This window comes from Urocitellus parryii, chromosome 3 (assembly GCF_045843805.1).
Source record: "Urocitellus parryii isolate mUroPar1 chromosome 3, mUroPar1.hap1, whole genome shotgun sequence".
NCBI classification, from domain to species: Eukaryota; Metazoa; Chordata; class Mammalia; order Rodentia; family Sciuridae; genus Urocitellus; species Urocitellus parryii.
Window position 1 is genome coordinate 215,185,485 of NC_135533.1, and position 8,397 is coordinate 215,193,881.

Sequence of the window (8,397 nt, forward strand, 5' to 3'; positions counted from 1 at the left end):
GCCAAATCCTGCATGTCCTCCGAGCAAGGCCTGGATGGAGTAGGTTGGCACTCGGCCTGGCCTTGTACTGGGGTAGAATGGGTCCTCACAGCAATCATGTGGCCAGGGATTACTGGGTTTATTTCCCAGGTTAGGAAACCAGAGCTTACAAAAAAGAGACCACCCTGGAGGTGTGGGTGGATTCTGACCCACATTTTTGGTAGAATAATGGTCCCCAAAGATATCCAGGCCCTAGTGCCTTCAATCTGAATATGTTCCCTAACATAGCAAAGAGACTTTGCAGATGGGATTAAGTTAAGGGTCTTGAGAAGGGGTAATGGTCCTGGATTATCCAGATGGCCCAACATCGTCCCAAAGAGAGGTAGAGTAAGATTTGACCAAAGACACTGTGACCACTGGGTCACAGGCTGTGCTACTGGTAGGAAGAGTCCACAACATGGGATTGAGGAATTTAGCTCTCTCTAAAAGATGGAAAAGGTGAGAAATGGATTCTTCTCCAGAATGTCCAGCCTCAGGGAGCATGGTCCTGCTGACATAATGATTTCAGGCCATTGAAACTGACCTCCAGAACTGTAAGAGGATAAATTTGTGTTTTAAGCCACCAAGTTGGGGCTGGGGATGTGGCTCAAGCGGTAGCTCGCTCGCCTGGCATGCGTGCGGCCTGGGTTCGATCCTCAGCACCACATACCAACAAAGATGTTGTGTCCGCCGAGAACTAAAATTAAATATTAAAAAAAAATTCTCTCTCTCTCTCTCTCTCTCTCTCTCTCTCTCTCTCTCTCTCTCTCTAAAAAAAAAAAAAAAAGCCACCAAGTTTGCAACAATTTGTCAACAGCAGAATTGGAAACTAATAGGCTGATGGGTGAGCTCCAAGGCTCTCTGTTCATTTGTCTTCTCCCTCAGGTCTTAATAACACAGTAGCGTGGTACTCATGTCCCTGAAAGATGAATGTCACCAAAGATGGCTGACTCCTCCATTTCTTACAACAACCCTATGAAGCATTTAATATTATCCCCATTTTACATACAGGCAAACTACGGCACAGAAAAGTAAAGTGCCTTGTCCAGAGTTAGAGGAGCAGTCTAACTCCTGAATCTTTTTTGTTGTTGATCACAATTGTTTTTATTATGGCAGAATATATAGAACATAAAAATTAACTCCTAACCATTATGAAATACGCAGTCCAGTGGCATTGAGTACATTCATATTGTGGTGCAGTCATAGCCACCATCCATCCCACAACCTCCTCATCTCCCCAAATTGAAACTGTTCCCATTGAACACTGACTCCCCTTTCCCTAAGTTTATTTTTATTTTCACTAAACTGAGGATTGGACCAGGACCTTGCACATGTCAGGCAAAGCACTGTACCACTGAGCTGCATCTCCAGCCCTGTGGATTTAAGTAGGAAATGAGGCCATCAGATTTGTGCTGTTTTTTTTTAAAATTGACACATATTTATTCACAGGGCTCAGTGTGATATCAACACACATAGAGTGTGTAATGATCAGGTCATTGGTATAACCATCACCTCCTGTCTTGGTGGATCTGACTACTCTAGGGACTCCCTGTGAGTGAATCCTGCAGTATTTGACCTTTTGTGTCTGGCCCTGGGTTCAATAATGAGAACCTGTCTTAGTATTAGTGAAAGTGTAGGACTGGGGGTATAGCTCAGTTGATAGAGTACTTGCCTTGCGTGCACAAAGCCCTGGATTCAATCCCCAAGTCTAAGAATGTAGTTCAGTGGTAGAATGTCCCTGGGTTCAATAGCCAGGAAATACACAGACACACAAACACACATAAAGTATGTGTGTCTATGTATGTATATATATTACAATATATATATACACATATATTACAACATATCTATTGTATTCTACAACAGCATAATCCAAGCTGAAATATGAAGGTTGCTTATAATTTCACAAGATCAAAATACCATCAAGGGCCCCAAAAGTATCATGGCCTTAGACACCAAGAGACAAACCAGGCCTGATAAGAGGTCAGACTGGGTTCTTCACAAGGGCTGATGGTCTTAAAGGATCTGCTTTGGGCACCTGCTGATTATTCCCACCCTCCCACTCACATCCTAAATTGACTCTGAAAAGTGTAAATAATTGGAAGAAGTGAGATGAGGTTGCAGAGGGAGAGGAGTCCTGCTGACCACAAATGCCTTCATGGAGCCTGGAGCAGTGGACCACCTGAAGGAGCTAGGAACCCTGCCTGGGTGGGGACAAGTGGGTGTTCCATACTCATGGGTAGACTTGGAGGGCTGCTGGTTTCATAATAGAATATATCATCCACCTTCAGTAGGAGGACAGGCTCTGGAGTCACGAGATCAGTCACCAAATTCAGTCCGCCTGTCTCCCTGGGAACTTCTGCAGGCTCCTTACAGCAGCCAGAGGGATCTTTCCACAAAACAGCTGGCTCTGGCCCTTGCACAACACCCCGCCACACACCACACCTAAAGCTCTCCAACAAGTTGAAGACTGTCTGCACAGAAACCCGCACATGGATGTCCATGGTAGGATGATTCACAATTGCCCAGCCTTGGAAGCAACCAAGATATCCCTCTCAGTAGGTGAATGATTAGGTAGACTCTGGTACATCCAGTGATGATTATTTATCACTGAAGAGAAATGAGTCATCAAGCAATGAAAATCTCAGGGACCTTAAATGCATACGAGTAAGGAAAGAAGCCTATCTGCAAAGATCAATACTGTGTTATTCCAACTATATGATATTCTGGAAAAGGCAAAACTGGAGAGAGTAAAAAGTTCAGGGGTTGCTGAGGAAGGGAGATTAATAAGCAGAGCACAGGATTTTGAGAGCAGTGAAAATACTCTGTATGATACTATAATGGCAAAGACATGTCCTTGAACACTTTCTAAGTCCATAGAATGAACAAGACCAAGAGTGAGCCTTAAAGTGAATGGCTTTGAATGATAGTGATGTGTCCATGGAGGTTAATCCATTGTGACAAGTGTGCTGCTCCCAGGTGGGATGGTGATAGTAGGGGCCAGGTAGGATATGGGATCTTTTGTACCTTCCATTCAATTGTGCTGTGAACCCCAAATTTCTCTTAAAAGACTTGGATGGGTGCAGTGGTGCATACCTGTAATCCCAGCTATTTGGGAGGCTGAGAAGGGAGCATCAAAAGTTTGAAGCCAGCCTGGGCAATTTAGCAAGATGCTGTCTCAAAACGGGCAGGGGAGTAGCTCGGTGATAGAGACTTTCCTAGCATGAGCAAGCCTCTGGGTTCATTCCTCAGCACTGCAAAATAAATAATTTTTTGTGGGGCTTAAACCCAGGGCTTTATGCATTCAAGCAAGCACTCTACCAACTGAGCTATATCTCCAGGGCAAAATAAATAATTTTTAAAATAAAGTATTAAAAAAAAACACACACGGAACCCTGCAATAGCTCCTGGTCACTCTCTCAGTATAGAGCCCAGACTCTTAAGATAACTTCTTGTCCCTGTACCCGCAGTTTCCCTCCCAAGCTCTCCAGCCAAGCTTTGCTCTCCCAACAATGACACTGGCCAAAACACTCTTTTTGCAAGTTCAGCTGTACCTTGGTTCTTGACACTTTGGATTTCTCCCATCAGAACACTTGACTCATTTAAAATCTGGAGGCCTATGTTTCCTTGCCTACAAAATACAGAATGACAGGTACAGTTTTATTAATATTTCATCAATTTTAGGCTCATAGAGAATAATACTGCTGGACCACAGATTCTGAGGCATCGAGGCCCACTATAGAGTCCCACACTTGCTTCCACAGCACCTTGCCCACACAGGGCCCAGCAGCCTGGCATCTGCACCACAGCCTGAGACAAAGGCGTTGCATACCAGCTCGAATCTCTTTGACCCTAGCTTTGTGGCCCTAGGCAACTTCCTTCCCCTCTGAAAGCTTTGAGTGACTTGTCAGGATAAGAGAGCTCACGACCGCACAGTCCCCTAAAGGTTTGTTGGGGCGGCCTTAAATAAGATCTGGCTCCTGTGGGTTGAGCACATGCTCTGGCACAGAGGGGATAGACAGCTGGTGCCAGCAGCCATCATACTTCAAGAAGCTGAGCCAGAGATGGAGAGCTTCAGCCAGGGAGAAGGCGGCGCAGAAGACGGAAGGAGCCTGGGAGAAGGCAGGCAGATGGCGAGGCCTCTAGGCAGCAGGAGCTGTGAGGGAAGACGCAGAGGGGCTGTTGTAATAAAGAGCCACAGACTGGCTGGCTCATCTTCTCATGGCTCTGGAGTCAGGAAGTCCCAGATCACCGTGTGGGCAGGCTTGATTCCCACTGAGGCCTCTCTCTCTCTCTCTCTCTCCTTGGCTTACAGATGGTGTCTTCCAGTTCTTCATCCTTCGGTATGTGTCCTACTCTCTTTTTGGGAGGACACCAGCCGTATTGGATTAGAGATGCTCTAATGCCTTATTTATTTATGTCTGTGTTTATTGAGACTAGGGATTGAACCCAGGGGTGCTCTCCCACTGAGCCACATCTCCAGCCCTTTTTATTTTTTCCTTTTGAGAGAGGCTCTTGTTGAGTTGCCCAGCCTGGCCTCGGACTTGTAATCCTCCTGCCTCGGTCTCCTGAGTAGCAGGGATCCCAGGTGTGCACCGTTTGCTCTTTTCATGATGACCCTTTTGAGAGCTAACTTGGGGTCCCGTGAGACTCCCATGGTTCTTGCTGCAGTTTGGATCTTCAGTCTCCCCTAAAGGCCCATGCACTGAAAGCTCAGTCCCTGAAGTGGTGCTGCAGAGGTGGCAGAGCCTCCTGGAGGTGGGGCATAGTGGGAGGTCCTTAACTGGGGGTGTGCCCTTGAAGGGATTGTGGGACCCCAATCCTCACTCTATTTTGCTCCCTGGCCCTAGGTGAGCAATTTGCTTTGTTCCTTGCCATCTGACACCCCCAGAATCCTAAAAGCAATGGATCTGCCTATTCATGGACTGAGCTGCTCAAAATCATGAGTCAAAATTAACCTTTTTTTTTTTTTTTTTTTTTTTGTGGTGCTGGGGATTGAACCCAGAGCCTTGTGCATGCAAGGTAAACACTCTACCAACTGAGCTATATCCCCAGCATGTTTTTTTTTTTTTTTTAACCCAGGGCCTCTTATTGAGTATATTCCCAACTCCATTTTCTTTTTATTTTAGTTGCTAAATTCATTAGACTGGACTCAAACTTTCTATACTCTTGCCTTAGCCTCCCAGGTAGCTGGGATCACAGGTATGCACTACTGCACCTGACTAACCCTATTCTCTTTATAAGTTGATTGTCGGGTATTTGTTACAGTAGCAGAGGCTGACTAGAACAATCCCCTCTGAGGGCAGTACCCCCAGGGATCTCCCACCAGGCTCCAACTCTTTTTTGATTTTGGTACTGGGAATTGAACCCTGGGTGCTTTTACAAAAACACTGAGCTATATTCCAAGTCCTTTTTTATTTTTATTTATTTTATTTATTTTTTATTTTTTTTTTGAAATAGAGTCTCACTTAAGTTACTGATGCTGGTCCCAAACTTGTGATCCTCTTGCCTCAGTCCCCACCCCCATCCTCAGGATTACAGGCATGCAGCCGTATGCCCTGCTGAACTTCACCTCTTAAAGGTGCCACCACCTCTCTCATTGCCACATTGAGGACCAGGCCTCCCACACGTGAACCTTTGGGGGACAGACTCAAGTCATATCCAAATCAGAGCTTTAGTCTACACGTCTAAAATTTTATACATGTTAAACAGCAACTCTCCATTTCTCCCCCAGCCCTGGCCACCACTTCCTACTCTCTGCTAAGCTTTGGAGTGACTTGTCACCTACTAGCAGGTAAATAATGCCAAAAAAAAAATATTGCTCAAATTTGGAAATAATTCCAAGAATAGACCTTCCAGACATTTCTTCAAAAGATGGTTCCCTCACTGCCTCTTTTCCTCAGCCACTTCTGACCTTGCCATTGACCATCCTTGTCCCATTCTACCACACATTCACCATATACCTGGGGGAAAGTCCCTTGTCCCCAGCCACAGCACCAGGCAGTCTGGGGTGCATGGTTGGTTGACTGATGTCTCAGTCAGCCTGGGCTGCCAAACCACTCTGGTCTGAAGTTGTGTCCATTAAAATTCATATGTTGAAAGCTGATGCTCAATGCTGTAGTGATTAGAAGTGAGGCTCCATCTTCCTGAATGATGTCAGGGCCAAGAGAGGTAGTTTACTCCCTCCACCGGTGAGGGCACCTTTACAAGTCATCATCTATGAAGCAGAGCAGCCCTGAAGAGACTCCAGAGGCAATGTTTTATGGTAAAAGGAAGATTTTCTGGGCGGGCCCAATCTGATCACAAGAGCCTTTTTTAAAAGCAAAGACTATTTCTCTGGCAAAAGAGGACATCAGATTTCAAGCTTGGGAAAGTTGGAAAGGGACTCTGATGGCTACATAAGAAGGAGTTCAGGCCACCTCTAGGAGGTGGGAGTGGCCCGCTGAGAAGCAGCAAGAAAACTGGTTGTCAGTCCAACAACCACAAGGAACTATGTTGCTCGAGACCTGGGGTGTAGCACAGTGGTAGAGAGCTGGATGAGCTTGTGTATGACCCTGAGTTTTATCCCCAGCATCCCAACAAACAAATAAAAACAACCCCAGCACTAGAAAGAACATTAAAATAAAGGTGAAGGTAAAAACAAACCCTAACCAAATCACAGAATTTAGCATCCTTCAAAGTGGAACACATTTACTTGATGGACCTCCTGTTAGGGTGCATCAGGAAAGAGCCATTCCCACCTTCTAGACAAACTGGAAACCAATCATTTTTAATAAGTCAGTTAAATTTAGAATGTGGAGCATTTTACACAACAGGGCTTCCAAGTTGCCAGAATCATGAAAGAAAAAATAACGGGAACTTCTAGGTGAAAAGAAACCGCAAGAGATAGGAAAACCAAATGCAATAAGAGAAACTGGATTGGATTCTGGGAGTTGAATTAAGGGGTTCTCTACCACACAGCCACACCCCTCAGCCCTTTTAATTTTTGAGATAGGGCCTCCCTAAGTTGCTGAGGCTTACCTCAAATTTGCCATCCTCTTGCCTCAGTTTACTGAATAGCTGGGATTATTGGAAATCACCACCATATTGAGCTATTTAATTACTTTTAGTTATTCAATGTTAATGAATATTTTGGGGGTTAATGATGCTGTCATCTTGTAAAAAGTGTCCAGAAGAGATTCATGATTAAGTATTGAATGACGAGACCTCTGGATGTCTGTAACTCTCCTTCAAATGGGTTAGCAAAAGAAACACACAAAATCAGGTCTGAGGGTGTGGTTCTGTGGTAGTCACGTGCCTAGCATGCAGTGAAGCCCTGGGCTCCATCCCCAGCACTGCAAAAATTTGTTAAAAAGTTAACAAAACAAACCAAACAAACACAGGGAGTGGGGAGAGGATGCTATAGCAAACACGAATAAGTGAATCTAGGTGAAGGGCCTGTGAGTTTTCATCATACCATCCTTTCAAGTTTTGCAGCTTTGAAATTCTGCAAAATAAGAAGTTGGGGAAAACAAACAAGGCACTCTTGCTCCTCTCCATATGTTCCTCCAGCTGTCATCCTTTCACTTTCTATGCACAGCAGATTTTTGGGAAGAGTCTATGTTCACTGTCCTTCATGTTCTCATCCTCTGCTGTGTTTAGTAACTGGCTCTCCTAATAAACAAACCAAAAATTTTTGATTTGTAATATTTGCCAATTCCTGTGGTGTAAATACTCCCACTGTGACTGATTCCACAAATAATAGGGCACCATCCTAGAACTGTTAAGAGATGTAGCTGCATACATCATGTTTCCAGCATGCAGATACAACATGTGACCATGCCTTGCTTAATGAGGGAGACACATTAGGCGATCTCATTGTAGTGAATGACAGAGTGCATTTACACAAACCCACATGGTTAGGCCAATCACTCAACTTGGCCTCTTGATGTGATCAAGCACTCGGTGAACATGAGATGTGTGAACCTGCTGCTGGTGTGACATGGCTAACTGTTCTACAGTGAACTGTTTTATTTATTTATTTTTTATCATGCTGGGGATTGAAGCCAGTGCCTCCCACTATGCTTGGCAAGTACTCTACCACTGAGCTACATCCCTAGCTCTTTTTATTTTATTTTGAACTTGCTAAGTTGCTGAGATTGGCCTCCAATTTGTGATCTTTCTGCCTCAACCTCCCAATGAACTGGGATTACAATAAACATTCAATAAGTAGGAGTACACTTCAATAATAATAATCCAATAATATAGTCATTTATTATCATCAAGTATTATGTACTGTACACAAATGTATGTGCTATATTTTTAAACAACTGGCAGCACAGTGGGATGAGTAATGTATTGGGCTGTTAGGATAGTTACAATGTCATTAGGTGATACAAT